Here is a 23472-nt window from a genome sequence, read left to right on the forward strand (position 1 = left end):
GTTTTATCCCCCACTTTCGTTCATCTTGTCACAGTTTATTGTATGGTCCCTCTCAACTCAGGGGGTTCCTTTCCCCCATATCAAGGTATCGCACAACAAAATGCTTCGCAGATTAAAATTTGGTTAGGCTTCCAACCTGTACAACACCATTCAGCAGATACCCTCTGTATCACCATTAAGCTAGAAACCAGTCCGGTGTATAGAAATTATAGCATATTTAAAATTCTACCATGAATAAAAAAACACTCACAAGAACACCCACCAGCCACCAACTCCATGGCACAACACAATAATCACCAATGCAAATTACTTGCACCAATTGACTGACATGTATTTCTTGATAGACTTTCAGTTATGGCAACAAACAAAGGTTGAATTAGAAGATTTGAAATCAAAACACACATAGGATTTTGTTTGCACATTAACAGGCAGGACATTTCAGAAACACACAGTGATTGTTTGGTTTATCACAATGCTCTTCTCTCCCAGCAGCCCCCCATCCCCACACATCAGTTATATTTTGTTAGAACTGATATAATATTGTTTCGTCCTCATTGTATATGTTGGCCTATGCCCAGTCGCTTTGCAAGGAAATCCGTATTACAAGGTTGTGACCTCAAGTGAATCAAGCCTCCATTTTAGGTTAAAGCCGCCATTTTAGTTTATTGTACAAAGTCATCCTGTAGTCTAAAATGGCCGTCTCGTGTGCTCTTGTTCTTGCCTTAACCTCTTCAACTTCTGTAGGAGAGTTAGGGGCCGATTCATGGAACAAACGTGCGCCGAAAATCTTCGCGCAAGCAGGCGCAAGCAGGCGCAAGCGGAAAAAAACAGGTGCACGCGTGCGATTCATGGAAGTCCCTGCGCGTGTCTTCCTCGGGATGTGCGCCAAACCCGTGCATGGCGCACACGTCACTGCAACATCCCGAAAGACGTGCGCGACGCGCACAGTGAAAGCGCACAACCTCTGCGCATACACTAGAAAGTGGGCGGAACACGGGGCGTAACGCGCGGAATGGGGAACAACTTGCGAAAACAAGGGCGTAACTGGGGATGTACTGCAGGGAAGCAGAGGGAACGCCCACACGCACCCGAACCACACGTATTCATGGAACCGAATAGGGCAAAGCCACGCACAGCAAAAGACACGTACAAGCCGATACACGTCCGCCACACGAAGGCAGGCGGTAGCGTCCCTGCGCATTACAAAAGTGGCAACATACAGCAATTGTGCGAGCGGGGCACGTGTATTTCGGGGTTGCGCGGGAAGTTACACACGCGATTGAGCGGGATACGTGTATTCCGGGGGTTCGCGGGAAGTCACACACGCGATCGGGCCTGGGGGAGCGGGCTATGTGTATTTCAGGGGTTCGCGTGAACTTTCTCACGCGATCGGGCCTGGGGGAGCGGGCTACGTGTATTTCAGGGGTTCGCGTGAAGTTTCTCACGCGATCGGGCCTGGGGGAGCGGGCTACGTGTATTTCAGGGGTTCGCGTGAACTTTCTCACGCGATCGGGCCTGGGGGAGCGGGGTACCACTCACCGTCTGCCTTGCATGTAGAAGAACGCGTAGCCAACACCTGCTGTGAAGTAATAGCGTGTGAACCCCAACGGATGGAAAACACACGCACTGCACGAAAAGCACGCACAGAACATAAATGCACGCGGGATCACCAAGCCCTGCCAGGGCAACGCCCGTGCGCAAAACGTCACAGACGCGCTTACGCTGTAAGGGCCTTTGGTCCAATGAAATCGCGTACGTGTGCCTACGCGCTTACGCGCTAAGGGCCTTTCCTCGATTTTCACGCTGACGTGCAGGATTTTCACGTGCCAAATCACTCCGTATCAAGCTGGCCACGCGAAAACACACGGAAGACCACGCTCCTGCCCAGAAGGCCGAATCACTGCCCCCCAGTGCCCCGAGCAGCCTCCCACGTGCCATCTGCTGCTGCCTGCCTGCCTGCCTGCCTGCTGCCACCGTGCCCTGCCATTTGGTGCCTGCACATTAGCCATCTGCAGGGGTCCAGTTGCTGTGTCCACCCCTGCTGGTACAGAAGACTCCCGACTCAAATAACATCGCTCCACAGCCCAGCCCCAGGACCCAGTGCCCACCCACTCCTGCCCCTGGGGTTGCCATGTCGGACACATCCACATCTGACCCCAGTGGCAACCCCCGGCCAGAGGGGCAGAGGGGCACCAGCTTCACTGCCACCGAAGTTGGTGTCCTGGTGGAGCAAGTCCTGGGGCAGTATGATGCCCTCTTCGGATCGTCCCGCGCCAACAGGGAAGGACGGGAGAGGATCTGGGCCGACTGTGTGGTTGCCATCAACGCGGAGGGGGTGGCAACCCTCACCATCCAGAAGGTCAAGAAGCGCTGGGAGGACTTGAGGTCCAGGACCCTCATGAAGGCCCGGCACCTCGTGGAGGGGGGCCGGGGCCGCATGAGTACCATCCAGTTGAGGGTCCTGGAACGCGCACACCCAGCGCTCCACGCCCAGGTCCTTGAGAGGGAGACCCGTCTGGAGTTGAGCGGTAAGTGGCCAAGCATTGCTGTGTGAGACAGGGCATGTTGCAGTGTGCTGGTTGTCTGATACTTGCCTGCATGTGTGACATAGGCCATGTACGCATGTATGTGTGCAGGGACATCATGGGAATGCATGTGCGACCTGTAATGTGTGAACCGCACGGTTGTTGCATGTGTTTGAATGCGACATGGGGAGCCCTGTGCAGATTGCACACATGAGAGCATGGCAGTCTCTGTTCCTGGAAATGGGTGGGGGCGAGGGATGGGTGCTGATGCCAGATACATATGTGGTATCCATGTGTGTGTGCCTGACCTGCGTGTCTGTGACTTGTGAGTGCCATGGATGCATGACACATGTCTGTGACAATGTACAGATTCACTGATGCAGCCTAGTCATCCTTGTATGCACTGTGATTGGGGTGTACAGGGCGAGATGGATGTGACTGAGGTGAAGTGTGTCCATGTGATAGGCATGACCCATGATGCATGTGAGTCCCATTACATTGTATGATTCGAGAGTCCATTGGACATGCATTGAAATGTCCATGGCATGCACCATGACTGTCACTGTGTGTGTTTTGCCTGGACTGACACATGTGTTGTGGTGTGACATGATGGAAGTGTACTTTGACAGTGGCACTCATCTGCTATTGCTTCCTGTCTAGGGGACCATTGTACAGTACCCTGATGCTTGTGTTCTATGTCTCCCTCTACGCAGCGGCTAGTGAAGGAGAGGGCGGAGACGGCGCTGTGGAGCAAGGCGGCAAGGATGCCCCCGCGGCTGCAGCGGAAGGGGTGGGTGAGCCCCCACAGGGGCCTGCTACGGCGGTAGACGGCGAGGAGCCATCCAGGTTGGTGGTTTCCACAGAGGAGGAGGAGGCCGCCACTGAGGCGCACATGGGGCCTGGTGGGGGCATCCCTGCTGGTGCAAGTGGTGCAGTCCAGGGGCAGGAGGCAGCACAGGTCACCGTGGAGGGGCCTGTGCATGTCGCTGTCCCTGAACCTGTGGGTGCACCACCTTGCACCAGCAGGGATGCCCCGTCCCAGGCCCGTCCGCAGGTAGAGGGGATGTCCATGTCATCTGACTCCCCTCCACCTGCGGACGAGGGGACCCCTGGCCGTGTGGAGAAGGTCCTGATTGGGGTCGCGATGCGCACGGCTGTGATTCGTGATGCCGTGCGTGCTTCCCAGGAGGAGCACGCACTTCATCACGAAGAGCACCGTGCCGAAGTGGCCCAATTGGGATCGGCCATGTTCGGGGGTTTCCTGCATGTGTCGGCCAATCTGGCGGCCCTCTCCTCCTCTGTGGAGACTATACGCCAGTCGTTCTCCTTGCCGTCTTCCGGCCCAGATGCCACCAGGGCCCCCTGTGGACCTGCCCTGACCAATGCAGCCAGCTCGGTGGGGATCCCATCCCTGCCACAGTCGGGAGTCAGAGGTCCAGCAGGGATGGACAACGCAGCAACTGGACCCCAGCAGATGGATGATGTGACGGCATCATCGGGCAGGGCACGTGCACGACGGCGTCGGTGGTTTCCATCATCCTGGATGCCGTCGTGCTGGCAGAGGCAGTGGCGTCGGAGGCAGCAGCAGGCTCGACGTGGGAGGCATCATGGCTCGGGGCCATCAAGATCAGAGGGGCAGGCATCGGCCGGAGGGCAGGAGAACCCTGGGATGTTAGTGTCTTCCGTGTGGGAGCAGTTGGTCCAGCGTATAGGTGCAGAGCGGCAGCGGGCGGAAGAGGAGCGGCTCACCATGGTCAGGGCGGAGTTCTCCATGCGTCGGGCGTTGAGGCGGGCTGAGTGCCTCGAGGAAGCTCGCAGGGAGTTTGAGGTGAACATGGGGTTATCCCTGCGAGACCTCAGGGCCAGGACAGAGTCCCGCCTCCAGGACATCGACATGGTGTTCGATGATGCCCTGGCCGGCAACATCACAGAGTGAGCCGCAGGACTTGCCCGCTGCCATTGTATATAGTTATATAGTTAGTGGTAGGTTTCCTTTAAATTATTTTATTTTTTTTTGGTTGCGATTGGACAATGCGCCACTTTTTTGTATATAGTTCAGTTTTTAGTTAGTTGACATAGTTAGGTTTCATTTGGTTGGGCTCATGGACCCGGGATTGTCTTGTAAATAGTTCTTCTATGGATTTTTTGATTTTTTGGATTTTTTTCATGGACATTCATCTTTTTTTTGTTGTTTTGCTTTGTGGTTTTTCTAATTTCATTTCCATTCTAGTTTATTTTCAATACATTTGTATTTTCATCCTTCAATGTGTCGTATCATCTCATTACTTTCATGCATGTCATGTTGGGTGTTTTAACATTCACTTGCAGCCATTGTGTGTGACAGACATGTGTTCATTTGCATTATTTACATTGGGTGTGTAACATGTAATTGCCTTTGATATGTGGGTGGATGTGATAGTTGGTTGGGCCTTTTGGCAGGGGAGGATGGCCATTACGGACATGATTGGGGATTGTTGGGACCCAGGTGCAGGGGGGTATGGATGGGACATGAGCGAGGGCCTGGTGGAGGGTGCCCCGCAATGCTGGGGGGTGGGGGTGGTGGGGGACATGAGTTGGACATGGGTGGGGGCCTGCTGGCAGGTGCCCCACAGTGCTGGGGGGTGGGGGTGGTGGGGGACATGAGTTGGACATGGGTGGGGGCCTGCTGGCAGGTGCCCCACAGTGCTGGGGGGTGGGGGTGGTGGGGGACATGAGTTGGACATGGGTGGGGGCCTGCTGGCAGGTGCCCCACAGTGCTGGGGGGTGGGGGTGGTGGGGGACATGAGTTGGACATGGGTGGGGCCTGCTGGCAGGTGCCCCACAGTGCTGGGGGGTGGGGGTGGTGGGGGACATGAGTTGGACATGGGTGGGGGCCTGCTGACAGGTGCCCCACAGTGCTGGGGGGTGGGGGTGGTGGCGGACATGAGTTGGACATGGGTGGGGGCCTGCTGGCAGGTGCCCCACAGTGCTGGGGGGTGGGGGTGGTGGGGGACATGAGTTGGACATGGGTGGGGGCCTGCTGGCAGGTGCCCCACAGTGCTGGGGGGTGGGGGTGGTGGGGGACATGAGTTGGTGTTCATTAGTTCAAGGAGACATGTGCCTTTGCTGGGGGGCATGCCCATGTTGGGTGGGCTGCCTGCGGGACATGACCAGGGATGCAGGGTAGTCCCCTGTGGTGTGGGATGCCTGCAGGGGCTGTGGAGGTGTACAGGGAACACCTGGGAGGACCCACACTGTCAAATCACATGTAGGACTCCCCGGCACCCCTGAAATACAGGTACCCTGCTGAAATCGCGTGTAAAACTTCCCGCGCACCCCTGAAATACACGTACCCTGCTGAAATCGCGTGTAAAACTTCCCACGCACCCCTGAAATACACGCGCCCAGGCTATTCGCGTGTGGAACTTCCCACGCACCCCTGAAATACACGCGCCCAGGCTATTCACGTGTGGAACTTCCCGCGCACCCCTGAAATACACGCGCCCAGGCTATTCGCGTGTGGAACTTCCCGCGCACCCCTGAAATACACGCACCCAGGCTATTCGCGTGTAAACCTTCCCGCGCACCCCTGAAATACACGTACCATGCTGAAATCGCGTGTAAAACTTCCCATGCACCCCTGAAATACACGCGCCCAGGCTATTTGCGTGTGGAACTTCCCACGCACCCCTGAAATACACGCGCCCAGGCTATTCGCGTGTGGAACTTCCCGCGCACCCCTGAAATACACGCGCCCAGGCTATTCGCGTGTGGAACTTCCCGCGCACCCCTGAAATACACGCGCCCAGGCTATTCGCGTGTGGAACTTCCCGCGCACCCCTGAAATACACGCGCCCAGGCTATGCGCGTGTGGAACTTCCCGCGCACCCCTGAAATACACGCACCCAGGCTATTCGCGTGTAAAACTTCCCGCGCACCCCTGAAATACACGTACCCTGCTGAAATCGCGTGTAAAACTTCCCACGCACCCCTGAAATACACGCGCCCAGGCTATTCGCGTGTGGAACTTCCCGCGCACCCCTGAAATACACGCGCCCAGGCTATTCGCGTGTGGAACTTCCCGCGCACCCCTGAAATACACGCGCCCAGGCTATTCGCGTGTGGAACTTCCCGCGCACCCCTGAAATACACGCGCCCAGGCTATTCGCGTGTGGAACTTCCCGCGCACCCCTGAAATACACGCGCCCAGGCTATTCGCGTGTGGAACTTCCCGCGCACCCCTGAAATACACGCGCCCAGGCTATTCGCGTGTGGAACTTCCCGCGCACCCCTGAAATACACGCGCCCAGGCTATTCGCGTGTGGAACTTCCCGCGCACCCCTGAAATACACGCGCCCAGGCTATTCGCGTGTGGAATTCCCGCGCACCCCTGAAATACACGCACCCAGGCTATTCGCGTGTGGAACTTCCCGTAGCCCGCTCCCCCAGGCCCGATCGCCTGAGAAAGTTCACGCGAACCCCTGAAATACACGTAGCCCGCTTGCCGTGCTGGTACAGGGTTAGCGCAGCCCTTTGCGCTGGATTGGGGATTTTGATGGCTTTTCCCTGCGCGGAAGGCGTTCTTGGGGGCGTAACTGGCGCTGCTGCAAGGTCGCTGCGCCACTGTGCGCCACGGCTGGTTTTGGTGGCTGGAATCCATGAATACGCTGTGCGCGGAAATGGGTTTTGGCGCACGCGGCTGGCGCAGGGATTCGCACGCGCACACTGTGCGCCAGCCGCGTGCGCCACTTGTGCGCTGAATTCTATGAATTAGCCCCTTAATGTCCAACCTGCCTTCAGGCTACATGTTAGTATCATGTAGACCTTGTCCTTTGTTGACCTCAGGATCAGGGGATTACTTGAATCAGCATTGTTAACCTACAAGTATACAAGAACAATAACGCTATCCAAGTATGACATGTGAAACATTTGTTTGATCTGTATTAAAGCAATGTGTAAAGAGTGTAACGTTAAACTAGAGAATAATAATGTTTGTTAGTGAACGTATTAAAAAGTAAACCGCATGCATGACATATGTAAATTAAGAACAAACCTGGCGCGACCCTAGCCCAGTACATGATTAACTTGCAGGAGGCTGGACATCATTATAATAAACTGTATAAAAACGCTGATGTCCAGCTAGTAAATCCTGCTCACTGCTCACATTGAACCCTGCTGGTGGTCTCTGTGATGTATTGACAGCCAAATAGCTATTTGTGTACTTTGTTTTATAACTGTTCAGTTTTGTAATAAAGATTCTGGGAATCTTTACAAACCTGTGTCGGTGTATTTTCCTCTTGCATGGTGTAAAAGCCTTAATATTGTATTTTCTGATTCCACAATATGACCTCTTTGGTTTGAAGGAGAGGTACAGGGAGTGGGAATATAATTGGGAATTTAGTGGGAGATTTGTATTTGAAATGAACAGTCTGGGAAATTAATTGAATGTGAAAATCATTTAGGGAACAAACATTCAAATAAAATGCAGGGTTTTGGGAATTAGGAATGAATGGGAACATTTGTTTGGGAGAATGCGTTTTCACAGGGAATGCAGGGTTTTGGAATTTTTGTTTTCGGGACACTAGCACATTCAAATGAACAGCAAGGTTACCCAATTACATTAAAGACTAGAGTCATTTACTGTGCACTGGGATAAACTTTGTCAATTTCAAATGTTAACAAAAATATCACCCTGTGATAGCTGACCCTATCGGAATTATTCAATTATATTTTCAGTTAAATAAGCTAAGGTTATAACGCTTTTAACCACCATTCCCACTAATGTAAGAGCACCCGCTAATTAAAAGCAATGGGTTAAAAAAGACAGTTTGCCCTCACACTTCCTATTAGAACGGATATGGTATTTTTCTCTAAGGGAATTAATTAGGTGATATTTTCAGTCAAATATGGCCAGGGTCTGCACAGTTTTGCCACCCATCCACTAACGAAAAGAGATTACGGCAGGTAGCTCCCCACACAATTGATGACTTTGGGAGATATCTACTTAGATGGGAGGTCTCTATTCTTAGCTCAGGAGACAAGCCAGATTTTAGGTCCCTCTTTTGGTAGTCAGCTCAAACCTCTGGCCTCTATTCACAACAAGGTACGTCCAGACAGATGTTAGGCCTCTCTCTCAGCTTCCAGGCAAAAGTCCCCAGCAAGTGTGCCAGGGTCTCCTGTCTATCTGCTCTTCTGGGTGTCAGCCTTCCTTTTGGTCATCTCTATGTTGTTGTCAGTCTGTTCTCCTCTTTTTGCCCTTCTGCCTCCCTTTAGAATGAACACTCATATTATATAGGACTGATGATACTTACATATTATGAATAGTCCCATGCTACAGATTGGACATCTCCCTTCCTTCCCCTCCCACCAGTCCGCCCACTACCAGCCAATAGGGCAAGGACTTTAGAGGTCTGTATTATGGATAATGGGGGAGAAGGACAATGCATCATTTCAAAATTACATGTTTTTAAATTTTTTTTTTCAATATCTACATGGCAACTACCTACACTTTTCATATAACTACATACACATATATATTTTTGAATTCTACATTTTATGGCAAATTGGGGAATACTTATTTTATTTCGGCACAACCTTCCTGGGAGAAGCTATTATTTTTGGTGGTTTGTTCCTGAGCTGAAATAGTTACAAATATGACACTTCACAATCCAAACATTAATTCTGCATTCTATCACCAAGTTCACCAAATTTTGAGTTCCTCTGAATTATGAGAAGGCCAGAAGCATGTTTTTTTTTCTTCCTAACTCAAATTCTATACATCACATAAAATTAAGAAATACATGGAACTGACAGGCTTTATGTGGTCTTAAATATGAGTCCTGGATGAGCTCACTGGGGTGCACAATTCTCTTTTTATTAAGGAGAAGAAATCCAATATTAATCAAATGGCAATGCATAATGTGGGCCCCTGGTTTCCACAACTAGCTCAACCTCTGAAGAGCTTCCATTTCTACCAAGTCATATGACGCAGACATCTGCCTTGCTCCATGTTATTCCAGCCCTGCCATTAAGTGTCTTCAAAAGCTTCTGTTTGCAGCTAATGCACAGTTTATGGGGAGAGAGGTCAGGCCTTGATTTTCCTTCGCTAACACCCCTATGGATTCAATCTCAAATGCTGTATTTATTAGCATTTAACTGAAACAGACCTTTTTTCCTGGTGGGCCTCAGCCAAAGGTCTTGAGGTCAAAGTTTCAGAGGCACAGACCTTTCAGTTCAGTGGGAAAAAAAAGCTACATACATAATTCTAACAGAGTAGCATTTTACACTGAAAATATGTGTTTAACATGCAACATTTTCTTTTGCATCTAGGCCCACTGTCCAGGGATGACATATTTAATTAAATAATTAAAAAGTATCACTTTCAGTATTATTCACACATAGGCCACAGTTAACATAGGAAACTAGTCACATCACAAATCCATGCAAAGTGCTAAAGAAGATAAAAGACATGGATTGGGCCAAAACGATCGACGACACCTCGATGCTAAAACTCATCGCTCATCTACCAAGTTTCACTGCAAAAAGAAACGAACTACAAAACTACATAAAACAATTTCCAAACAGGCAAGCACAGAGCTTAATCCTACGCGCTAGGCTCAACCTGTTTAAAACAAACGAAATAAGACACGTACGAGGACAAACACAGTCAAACATCTGTAGATTTTGCTCCAATGATACACAACCTACAACGGAGACAATAAGACATTTACTCATGACATGCACAGCGACCGCAGCACTTAGACAGTGCTATCTGCCAATGATACCAGGTTTCAGCACACTGCCAGAAGAGCAACTGTGGTGGTGCAGACTCATCGGGGGAGATAAAACAACGTGGCAAACAGCAACTGCAAAAATGTTAGAACATATTGATGCAAAGTTACTAAACGCAAACAATGAATAGAAAAAAAAAAAAAAAAAAACAAAGTCTGCAAAACAGAAAGCAAAGACATGTCTTCCTGTCTTCCTGTGTAGTTCACTACAAAAAGTTTAGAATTGTAAAATCATGTTTTGATAAAACAATAATAAAAAAAAAAAAAAAATAGGAAACTAGTGTGCACTTCTACAACAAGTAGGCCTCTACTTTTAAATTATGTCATTTTGAATGTTGAAAAGTGTTTTATTTATGACAAATGCAAAGTGCTTGGCTTTACTTTAGATTTCTGAATCACAGTTGTGTGCTGCATTGAAGTCAGTGTGACATGCTGCTATCGGTCTCTTGCATGGCCTCTCTGTCTCTGACACTCGGGGGCTGAATTTACACCCCCATATATTCTCTTCTTCAAGATGCCCACAATTGTCTTATTGTACCTCCCAAATCCCCCTCTTGAGGCTGAGTGGTAGGCAATGTGGAGTTTTCTTTTTACCGCTCGAATCTCCCACATCTTGGTCATCACTTTGCTCGTAAAATGAATTCCTCGGTTCGACTCAATCCTTTGGGGAAGGCGGAATTTGAGAGAAGATGTGGTTGATCATTAGTGCATCATTTGTCTCTGCCTTACAATTCGGGGCCGGGAGAAATTCTACCCACTTGCAACTGTCAACATGTATTTGTTTCCTCTAGATGATGGAATCACTGGCCCGATGAAATTGACTTGCAAATCCGACCAGGGCAGTGTCATTCCACTTTTCTTTAGGGGAGCCCTGTGTGTAAGAGTACTTGGCTGAAACTGAGCACACCCAAACACCCCTTTATGTAGATGTCAAGGTCCTGACCCATGTGTGGTCAGTGTGCAACCCCGTGCAAGATTTATACTGTCATATGAAACCCCCTCTGACCAGCAGTGGGCGCATCATTGGCTTGACTCAACATCAGGCTTCCGAATGAGGTAGGTACCACCCACTGGTCACATCCAGATAGGGATCTCTGTACCAACACACCGTCTTGGATTCAGAACATTTTGGAAAACTTCATCAGCATCCGCAGATCCTCTTTCCCAATATAATCAGGTTCTGTTAGAGGAGAATTCACAGGGTCTTCAATATGTTGATAAGATTTCTCAATAATCAGGTCCTCATTCGGTACAGTAATCAAATCTGCATATGGGGTTTCTTTACTCCACTTGACAGTTGAGAGTTAATTGTTGGCATGGGTTTGGAACCTGGTGACAGCAATGACTTGGATTTCCCCCAACAGGGATTTGGTTTCTATGAAATCCCTGTGAATGGCTCCAGTTTTTGCCAACTGGTCAACCAAGTAATTTCCACTCTTGTCTGGTCCCTCTATTTTGGAGTGGCCTCTAATCTTTTTCCAATAGATGGTCATCTCATTTGAGGTTACCAGATCATCAATTGATTGGATTAATTTCCTATGCTTTTGCTGTTTATTGTTTGTACATAGCATGCCCTGATTTTTCCAGTTAATCATGAGTTCCACAAACTCATTCCTAACATAATCATAGTCAGTGATTATGACCAGTTGTTTGAGTTGGTGGTGTGGTTCAGTGAGGACGGCTTGATGTACTGTCATCAACTCTACCACCTGACTACTTGGGGGACCTATTTTGTATGCAGTGGGGTGTTCTGGGGCATCATTCACCCAGGCATTCCCAATGCCAGCCACTAGTTCTTTTTCCCTGTGATTGTCGACATGGTAGGAGAAAAAAGGGGCATTTAGGTGCACACCGTGTGGTAAATAAACAATTCAATTTTGTAAAGTTCCAGCACAGTCGGTTTTCTAATAAAGGGTGCACGGGATGAAAGAAGGCTTTGGCACGAAAGTCCAATATACACATGAAAAAGGAAAAAAGGAACCTAATATGGATTGCTCCCGTCCCATGCACACTATCCAAAGACCACAAAACATGTAGTAAAGAAATGTAATTTGTGAATCACAACCAATACAATACAGTATGATGAGAACGAATTATTAATTTGCCCTTAAAAGTATCACTTCTACACAGAGTTTGTAAAAGCACACAATTGGTTTTAATTAGACATACCATTCGATGTGAAAATAGACAAAGCACACATTCAATATACACAGTGTTAACGGCTTTACGCGTTTCAAGGAGTAATCTTCTTCTTCAGAAGCCTGAACTGCTTTTTGATGGTTGTTGACAATAAATGTAATGGAGATGGAGAGAGCCAGAGAAAAGAAAAAAGAACAATGGATAGTTTTAATTAGACAATTCTCCATGGTTGGATTGAAAGAAACCACACACGATTTTCAACACCAAATGGTAGCCCAAAGCTAAATACGGGCCGAGAGTCAATATGTAGAAGTCAAAGTCAGATCACATTAGACCAGTGTAGCAATACATTTTATACAGTGATAATTCAGATAAAGGGTAGCCGCAGTGGACCTGGTGCCTATATGTATATGGCATTTAAAGCTAACTAAAGAGCAATTAGCCACAGGGCCAAGTGATTTAACAAAATTCACAAAAACAAAAATGCGTACACTCACCCGAGTGTACTTTGTTAGGTGTGTGTAAATAAAAAGATGATTTTCAGAGCTACGGAGCCGAGGCTCCTGAGGAGGACTGGAGAGTTTACAATCTTCCTGCGGTATGTAGGCCTACATAAAGACAATGTAAATAGTATAGAATTACTGGGCATATAAACCCAGGAACCAGTCCGACAGAGGTTAAAAACAATATCATAAAAAATCAAGTCTAAAATGACATACCCCAGATAATTTTGAGTACAACGCTGGGTTCAACCATCTAATGGCCCAATCAATGGTGTAGGAAGTCAAATTTAATCAAAAAGACATCACATGTTTACACACGGCCAAAGCTACCTAATTAGAAAAAAGGTAAACATACAGCGAATAATGAGAAATATGGACAGACCATTACAAGACAATAGCTGGCTTTCATAATGTAGCAAATAAATCAGCCACATACCTTAGAGACTCTCATGTGGGACGACCAAAAGCAGTATTTGACCAGATGCCGGTATTATGATTGCTAAGCAGCTCTGTTTGATGTATAGTTGTCACCGACGCGTTGCGTTGCCAGGTAGGAAATGAACAGGTGGCAGTTGCAAAGAAAAGATTTCAATTGCCCTACGGGTTAACAACGAATGTTAGTTTTAGACTGCTTGCATGCACACCCCAATAGTTTAGAACTACGTATTAGGATCTATAGGACCACTCAATCCGGTCACCTAATTCACATTGAATCACTCAAGTTAGCACACTCTTCAGAGCTGTTTCTCAGGCGATGATCAAGGAGATAATCCATCCACATAAACTGTGGGTATCCCTTGAGGCATGTCTTCCTCATAGGCTTTGTGCGGGGAAGTAAGGCACTCCTCCATATTGTCATTGGTCCTTAGACTTTCATCCTTGAGACAGTTTTCTTGAGTACAGTCACGCAAGTCAGCTAATCATTGCACTAGAGAACTCTTCTTGTTTTCCCCATATCTGACCCTAAACAGGAAAGCCTTTCATGGACAGAATCCAAGAAATAATTCTGGAATTACTTATGTTCCATGCTCGCATTCAATCGCTTTGTAAGTATTGCAAGGGTTGGTGAGAAGTCTCCACTATGACATCATGCTCCCCTTGAATGAATGGGTGGTCATTCTTCAACGCCCACAGCATTGCCTGGAGTGCCTTTTCACATTCATAGAATTTTTCCTCTACAAAGGACAAAGTCTTGCTCACGTACGAGATTACTTTGTTGACCATGACATGCTTTTGGTATAATACCGCTGTTAAGCAAGTATCTGAGAACCCAGTCTCCAAGAAGAACTCCTTGTTCTTTATGGGGTAAGCCAAACAAGGGGCTTGGGAAAGGCTTCTCTTTAGTTGTTTTACTGACTCAGATTTTTCCGGACCCCACTCCCACTTGACCCCGGCCTTTAATACATGGACCAAGGGTCGAGTGACCACTGCGGAGTCTTCATTGAACATTCTGCTATAATTAGTGAGTCCAAGAAGGCTTCTTAGTTCTCTCTGAGTATAGCGTTTTTCAAATGCTTCCACCTTTTTTCACCTGGGCACTGAAACCTTCAAGGGTGATTTTGTTCCCTAAGAAGTTCACATGGGTCTTACACCACTGTGCCTTCTATAAGGACAGCTTATCTCTGGTTTTCTGGAACTGGGCCAGAACATAGCATATTTCCGCTATATTTTCCTCCACAGTTGAGCTATTGATTAAGACATCATCTGCATAGGCCAGGTTTCCCCTTTTGCCCAAATTGGGCATGGCCTCATGCTGGAAGATATTAAATTCATTGCCAGAGTTTATGTATCCAAAGGGGGTTCAGGTCCACATGTATTGCTGCCCCCGAAGGTAAAGGCAAGCTTATATTGGTCTTCCCTACTTACGGGTACTGTCCAGTAACCGTTGGTCAGGTCAATGGCGGTATACACCTTTAACCCTTGGATCTGGGCCAGTCCCTGATCAATGTAGGGAAGGGGCCATCTTGACATGTGGACCCATTTATTTAACTCCCTTAGGTCTGCGCAAAGTCTCAATTGGTTACTGGGTTTCAGTATCCTGGATTATTAAACGTACTGTGAATTGGACAAATTATCCCACAGGATTCTGAGTTTTTAATCATCTCTGTGAGTGGCTCCATGGACGTGAGAGGTAACCGGTATTGCCCCATAAATACTAGAACTATCTATGGGTCTGTGGGTATGGTGGTTGAATGTATCTCTGGGCGTCCACAGTCATAACAATCCACGGCAAAGATTATCCTGAAAATCCAGAAACGCCTGTTCCAGCTTCTGTTTTTGCTCCTCGGTCTCACAGGCATTAGCTAGGTTGATTCATTCTTTGACCATCTGCTTAAAGCTTGGAAAGTCCTCAGGCTTGGAAATATCAGCGGTATGCTCCAGCTGGGTGGAGAGATCTCTTGTGATGGTGTTGGCCTGGACAGGAGGTTCCAAGGATGGGAGGTACTCACTGTCAACCTCGGAATACCACCTCATACTTCCTGATGTCACAGGTTATCTCTTCCACACCATAAGGGCAAGAAGAGTAGGCTAGGAAATTCCCCCCCATGCCTAGTGAAAATCATTACTGGAGGTATACCATCATCAATATGTAAGCAGTTATTTGGAATTGTTCCAATGACCTCATTACCTAAATAAAGAAGATTTTCAAAAATGGATAAGGGTTCCGACCATCAGTTTGTTCGCCTACAGAGATGACAGTGATGTCTGGGATTTGATTGATCCTGAAATGGAATTCTATTTTGTCGGACCGTTGTTCAATCACATGGCATGCGCCATTTGAACTCACATAATTTGTGCTTTGTTTTAGTTTGATCTGCTGATTGGTCTGGGCCCATAGGAATAATAGACAAGGTGTGCCATCTGGAGTCATGACTATCACTGGGTGTTTCACCCTATGTTGCCAAATGTTTATTTCCAGATACGCAGTCCCTTCAACAGAAATATCATTCCCATCGAAGTTTTGGAGTTGTCCGGGAAGAAGTGTGAGGGGAATTTGGTGACTCTCCCCCTTCCTGAGTTCAGCTGGTTGAAGGCCTTTTTGGACGGGAGTGTGGCTTTGGATCCAGTATCCACCAACAATGATAATGCACACTGAGACTGTAAATTGATGAGAGCATAACATCTTCCTTCTCTCTCCTAGAGGGGGCAAAGAAAATGTGTATTATGTGCCAGCTTGGCAGTTCATTTTTTTTTATATTGAACTCCGACACTGTGTGATCTTGGACAGTTTTCTGTGTCGGAGTCTGGGAATCTGTAAAAAGATTTGGCATCCAGACAAACATGGAGTTGGGGTATCCCCTGTCTCACCTGTTCCTTTGCTGCACCCCTTCTCCTGGGGACAGTTCCCAAAACCTGATTGGGGTGAGGATACCTCTATTATTACAGAGGGATCTAGGTGACATTGTTGGGGTTTAAGAACTTCTTTCTCCGGGTCGGTATCCATACTTACCCCATCAACATCAGGCTCTTTCAGGAACCATTTTTCCTTGGGAGGGATCGCTCCATCCGTGAAAGATAAGATTTTCTTACCTGAAACCTCCAGGGATTCTTCTCCTTCAAAAGGGATGATGCAGACTTCCTCCACAAAGTGGGTTTTCTTCTGCTTTCTCCTACTTACCGTCTGTTATCTAAGTTTCAGCTTTTTGTTTGTAGAAGCTTCACATTCAGGCTCAGAGGTTTCCAGGGGTTTTACATCTCCCCTCCACCCAGGCCTCCTTCTCAGGAACCTGTTGGTTTTCAGAATTGTCTTCAAGTCATTTCCACCCCTGTGCCTCAAAACCGTATATTGGGTTATTCTGGGCGGCAGGTTGCAGTTGAGGGTTCGACTTATCCCTCAGCTGCTAGCTGCAAGCCAGGTCTTGGATTAGTTGTTGGACCTGTTGCTCCAGTTGTGAAAGGTTTTCTGATTGGTATGGAGGTCTTGATTCATACCTTTGCTGCTCCTGGAAAGGGTAACAATCCGTTCTCTTGGAGTAGTTCAGGTATTGGAAGTTTTCCTGATGGCTTTCCATCCTAGATCTCCCTTCTCTGGGGTTCAGGAATCTATTGTCCTGAAAGTGAGGAGAGAGAAGAGGATTATTCTGGAAATTGAGGTTCGGGGGGTACCTGGGAAAGAAATTCAAGTTGGGAAGTAGAGTATTACTTCCCTCTAGAGGGAAGTTTGGAGGAAGGTTTCCTGGGGTGGTACCTGCTGATTGGACACACCCGGGGGGAGTTTCTTATATATCCAGGTAGAGGTCTTGTACCTTTGTATTTTGTACTTGCATAGGTGGCAGGATCAGAAGGGTCAGTCATCTGGTATCCTGCTGACCCCTCTTGATTGGGCTGAATCAGAGGATCTCCTGTGCCTGTACTGCTTTTTGGCAGAAGAAGTATTTTTAGCCGCCCTGTCTCCAAGTCCAATGGAGGGGTATTTTTTTTACCTCCGCATCAGGTGTGTTGCATGGTTTGGGTGTTTTAGGGTTATTTTTATTTTCAGAGGGCTATTGGACCTCAAGGATCCTGGTGGCCTGTTCAATCACCCAATCCAGGGTCCTATGCTCATGAAAATCTCTCACTAATTGGGTAATAATTAATTTCAGGAGCGCATGGAAGTATGTATTGATGAACTCCCTACTATTGTTATTCACCTGTCTAAAGGTGTAGGCAAATGCTTCTTTCAAATCCTGCACAATCTCTCTAGGCACCTGGATTTCCCCACACTGCAGGTTGTATGCTGCCTTGCGGGCCTCCTGTGTGTTTCTGTGAGTGGAAAAGTATTTTAAAATTGTTGCCTTGAATGTTGACCATTTATGGTGCTCTTGATCCTCAAGCCCTGAAAAGGAGCTGGAGTACTCTTGGGAAAAATGTCCATTGACTAACTCCATGCAGTCCAGAAACATTTTTAATTCCAAATGATGTAATCATTTGTTCATACAGCTCTAAAGACTCCCATGCCGAATATTTGGCATTCTTATGGTAGGGAGTCATAAAGCTCTTTACGGCCTTTATCTCCCAAATTGGGTCTTTCACAAGACTTTTCTTCTATTTGGCAGACTTCCTTTTCCTCTGCCCCTGAGTCCACTCATCCTCTGACTCAGAGCTGCTACTGCTGGTGGTCCATTGCCTATCATCTTGGAGCTCCCTACTTCTATGAGACTGGGAATGCCTCCTTAGTTCACATGGTCTGGCCTCCCCTCTCCTATAATGCTGTGAACTCTCAAGGTCCTTTCCCTTGTAGTCCTCTTTCTGCACAAGAGAATACTCATCTTCTTCACCTCTCCTTCCAGGTATGGTGGGAACATCCACCCATCTACCTGAATGTGTGGAGGGTTTCAAGATGCTCTTTCTAGGCCAAACTTCTGGCTCTTCTCTTTCTGCAAAGCGAACTAGGTGGTTGCTTTGTAGTTTCATTTTCTGCCAGTCCAACTCCCTGATCTTCTCATCATAGGAGTCCTCCTGGCCAGAAGTACTTGCTAAGATATTTTTTGATTTCCCAGATTTCACTGGACCGGCCACCTTCCTTTCTGCTTGATAAGGACTGGCCTTCTGGCTCAGTTTGACCGTGCGTGGGTGCATCCACCTGCCCCATGTTTCCCTGTTTTTGATAAGTGGTATACATGAGGTCAGCTGTACTCTGGACATATTGGCTTGGGGTCCCTGGTAGAGATGTCACCACTCTGTGGTCAGAGGGCATTTTTCCATACCGTGACTGGTCAGGGTACCTCAAAGCCTGCTTGTATTTGGCTATTCCTTTTTCAGCCACTCACACCTACTTTTCTTGGTCCTTATCTCTTGGCCGGATGCAGAAACATGAGCTTTTAACTCTGACACAAGTGCTTGAGTAGCTCCTAGCACTTTACTTTGGGCCATTCATTGATCTTTTAGTCCCTTGATTTCTTCACAATTGGAGTAATTTTCATTTTGTGAGGCTTGCATCATGCGTGCACAACCAGAGCGTTTCATTTTCAGTAGACTAATCTCTTCCTCTTGCGCCATTCTGCACTATGTTGCCTGCACTAGGTCAATCTCTGCTTGCTTCACACGTTCCCTTAATTGTGCATTTTCTCACCTAATGTCAGTCAGTTCCTTAGAATCAGACTCATTTTTCTCTGCATCTGTCTTTAACTGATGCACTTCCTGAGAAAGGACACAATTCTCTTGGCTTAATAAGTCATTTTATTTCGTCAATTCCTTTCTCTGTTGTTTCAAGGTGTCCAGATTTTAATGCATTTGATCAAAATCACATCGGGACACTATCCCTTTGATAATTGATTGGCTATTTTCAGTTTTCAATAGTTTTATTTACGATTGGAATGTGATCATATACTCTAACAGGACTCGATTATGAGCAACCTGATCATTTAATTTGTGTTGCAGTTCACCTATATTTTCAACATATTCTTCATTCTCTTGTGGCTGAGTTTTTAACTAATCTTGTAGTTGTTCAATTAGAGTTTCTTGTTTTAACTCTAAACTGTGGCTCTGTTGCACTTTAGCTACTAATTGTTTCAGCTCTTGCTGGGCTTTATTCAAAAGCTCAGCCTGGTTTTGAGCAGAGACCACACTATTCTGATGTCATTCTTCCACTTTCAACAAATGCAAGTACATATATGCTGTTAGCTGAGCCATTTTAATTTGCTAATCTATACTGGTTTTTGGCATATACTAGTCTGTTAGAGCTTGATGTAGCAGAGCATTATCCTGCCACATGTCAACATTTACAGAGGTAACCTCCTGCATCATTCTGTCTTGCCATATTTCATTTTCTTGCTCCACCCATTCAAATTTGATAAATAATTTGGATAGGAGGTCATTCTTGGCCATATTGATTTCTACGGTGCTCATATTGAAATGTGTTCTGCAACCATATACACTCTCTATGCAGGGGCAAAATCTCACCCTTTTCTGGCTTAGTTTCCACTCACAATGACAAGTTAAAATCAATAACTTTCACTCTTTTGTTTTCTCTATACACCTCCCTGGAACCCATGATATGGGGCTGAGAGGAATCATAACAATTCAATCATAACTTTGTATCCACTGAAATGCAATTAGACCAAAATGAATAGACTGCTGCCACTTCAAACATCACAGTGAAAACTCTCAACCAATCCGGGACTCGAGCCACTAATTTTGTCATGGTTTATTGAAAGGTCACTCTCAACTCAGTGGGTTCCTTTCTCTGATCAAGGTGTTGCACAACAAAGTGCTTAGCAGATTCAAATTTGGTTAGGCCTCCAACTTGTATAACACCGTTCAGCAGATACCCTCTGTATCACCAATCAGCTAGAAACCAGGCGGTGTATAGAAATTATAGTGTATATTTATTTATATTTCTACCATGAATAGTAAACACTCACAAGACAACTAGCCACCAACTCTGTGGCACAACACAATAATCACAAATGCAAATTACTTGCACCAATTGTCAGACCTTTATTTCTTGATAGATGTTCAGTTACCACAACAAACACAGGTTGAATTTGAAGATTTGAAATCAAAACACACATGGGATTACTTTGCAGATTAACAGATAGGAACTTTTAAAAACACACAGTGATTTCTTGGGTTATCACAATGCTCTTCTCTCCCAGCAGCCCCCTGCCCCCGGGCATCAGTTATATATGCCTTCTTTAGTTTGAAGGCAAGGTACATAGAGTGGGAATGACAGGAATTTCTGTGGGCTTTTATTTGAAATGTAAGGTCTGGGAAAGTAAGTAAATGGGAACATCATTTGGGGAACACACATTAAAATGAAATTCAGGGTTCGGGGAATTTGGGATGAATGGGAACATTGGTTTGGGACAATTCATTTTCACAGGGAATGCAGGGTGTTAGGATATTTATTTTGGGGCCACTAGTACATTCAAGTGAACAGCAGGGTTACCAATTACATTAAAGACTAGAGTCCTTTACTGTGCACTGGGAAACTCTTTGTCAATTTTGAATTTTGACAAAAAAATCACCCTTTGATAGCTGACCCTATGGGAATTCATGAAATTATATTTTTTGTTAAATAAGCTAAGGTTATAATGCTTTTACCCCCACCCCGCTTTCAACTAATGGAAGAACACCCACTAATGAAATGTAAAGGGTTAAAACAGACAACTTCCCCTCACACCTCCAGTTAAAATGGATATGGTGTTTTCCTCTAAGAGAATAATTAAGTGATATTTTTAGTCAAATATGGCCAGGGTCTACACAGCTTTGCCCCCTGCCCCCATCCACAAATGGAAAGGGATTAAGGCAGGTAGCTCTCCCACACAATTGATAGCTTTGGGATATATCTACTTACATGTCAGATCTATGCTCTTAGCTCAGGAGGCCAGTCAGATTTTAGGATTCCCTTTTGGTAGGCAGCTAACACCTCAGGCCTCTTTTCACAGCAACGTCCTTCTTGCCAGATTTTAGGCCTCGCCTCATACAGGGCTCCAAGCTTCCAGGCAAAAGTCCACAGCAAGTGTCCCTGGGTCTTCTGTCTATCTGCTCTCCTGGGTGTCAGCCTTCCTTTTTGACAGCTCTCTGTTGTCAGTCAGCTCTCCTCTGTTTGCCCTTCTGTCCCCCATTAGATGGGAAACTGATATTATATAGGGTTGATAACACTTACATATTATGAATATTCCCATGCTAAAGATTGGACATTTCTCTTTCCCCCTCTCCCTCCAGTCCGCCCGCTGCCAGCTGATAGGGCAAGGAGTTTAGAGATGTGTATCATTGATAATGGGGGAGGAGGAAAATGCATCATTTCAAAATGCCATTTTTTTTCTCAAAATCTCACTACATGGCAACTACCTCCCCTGTTCAGATAACTGCATAAACATACATATTTTTTAATTGTACAATTTATTGTGAATCGGGGAATACTCATTTTATTCCTGCACAACCTTCCTGGGAGAAGCTATTATTTTTCGTGGTTTGTTCTTGAGCTGAAATAGTTACACATATGACACTTCACAATCCAAACATTAATGTTGCATTCTATCAATTCACCAACTTTCAAGTTTCTCTGAATTAGGCCAGGATTATGTTTTTCTTCCTAACTCTAATTCTATGCATCACATATAATTAAGATATACATAGATCTGACAGGCTTATTGTGATCTTTAATATGAGCCCTGGATGAGCTCCTATGGATCCACAATTAACTTTTTATTGAGGAAAAGGAGTTTAATGTTAATCAAATGGCAAAGTATAATGTGTGCCCCTGAGTTCCACATCTAGCTCAACCCCCGAAGAGTTTCCATTTCTCCCAAGTCACATGACACGGACATCTGCCAGGCTGCATGTTATTCCAGCCCTGCCATTAGGTATTCAAAGGTCTCTGTTTGCAGCTAATGCACAGTTGATGGGGAGAGAGGTCAGGCCTTGATTTTCCTTATCTAACCCCTCCATGGATTCAATCTCAAATGCTGCATTTCTTAGCATTTAACAGAAACATACCTGTTTTCCTGGTGGGCCTCAGCCAAAGTTTGTGAGGTAAAAGTTTCAGAGGCACAAACCTTTCAGTTCAGTGGGGAAAACAAGCTACATACACAATCCTACCAAAATACCATTTTAAATTGAAAAGATGTGTTTAACGTGTAACATTTTGCATTGCATCTGGGCCTACTGTCCAGGAATTACATCTTTCTTTAATACAATCATTTAAAAGATATGTGTCGCATTTTCTGTATTATTCACAGATAGGCCACAGTGAACATAGGAAACTAGTGTTCACTTCTAAAACAAGTAGGCTTCTCCTATTAAAGTAGGTAATTTTGAATATTCAAAAGTAAGCATTTTATTTGTGACAAATGCAAAGTGCTTGTCTTCCCTTTAGATTTCTGGATCACAGGCTTGTGCTGCATTGAAGTCAATGGGCCTCATCACGAGTTGGGTGGTAACGCCGGCGGTATTACTGCCAGTGCTATTAGCCCTACCGCCAAACCCCCCTGGCGCTATTAGCGCCAGATCACGGGATTGGCAGAACGGTTAGTGCCCATTCCCCGTTGAGCCCATTCGGGAATTCCTCATTCCCCATTGGGCCCAATGGGGAAAATGTGTGCTATTACCACCAGCGGATTTCTCGCTGGTGGTAATAGCACCAAAAATCTGCTAATTTGCAGTGGGTTTCCCCCATGCTCAGAGCTGGGGGAAAATCTGCCAAGGCCATGATCTGGCAGACCATTAAATCCAGCGGTAATAGTGCTACCGCGGCATTTAAAGGTCACCGCCAGACTCGTGATGAGGCCCAATGTGACATGCTGCTATGTTTCTCATTAAGTGAAATTGTAGCTTTCATTTTTTGATGAAAACAGCATTTTCAGCCCCAACTGTCTTTTCCAATGTATTGGGCACGTCCAGCAGTTTTCATTTCTCAGGCCCATTTTCTTTCACTTGAGCGTCTGTTCATTTTGATAATGTTCAGTGGGCCCCACTTTTTACATTCACTAGGCCTCATGTTGGAAAGTAAGTGTTTTGGACTGGCCATCGTATGCCAATGCATCTCAGCATCAGCCAGCTTCATTCGTACAATGGGGCCGTGCATGGCCTCTCAGTCTATGTCACTTGGAG

At 46.4% G+C, this 23472-nt stretch overlaps 1 protein-coding gene across 1 annotated transcript in view; it reads right to left on the reverse strand.

Annotated features, from left to right (window-relative positions):
• Window positions 1-23472, reverse strand: part of ABCC9 (ATP binding cassette subfamily C member 9) — a 1387936-nt gene that overhangs the window by 1322257 nt on the left and 42207 nt on the right. The window lies entirely within an intron of this gene.

The sequence above is a fragment of the Ambystoma mexicanum genome, chromosome 12 (assembly GCF_040938575.1).
Source record: "Ambystoma mexicanum isolate Mex_15411 chromosome 12, UKY_AmexF1_1, whole genome shotgun sequence".
Taxonomy (NCBI): domain Eukaryota; kingdom Metazoa; phylum Chordata; class Amphibia; order Caudata; family Ambystomatidae; genus Ambystoma; species Ambystoma mexicanum.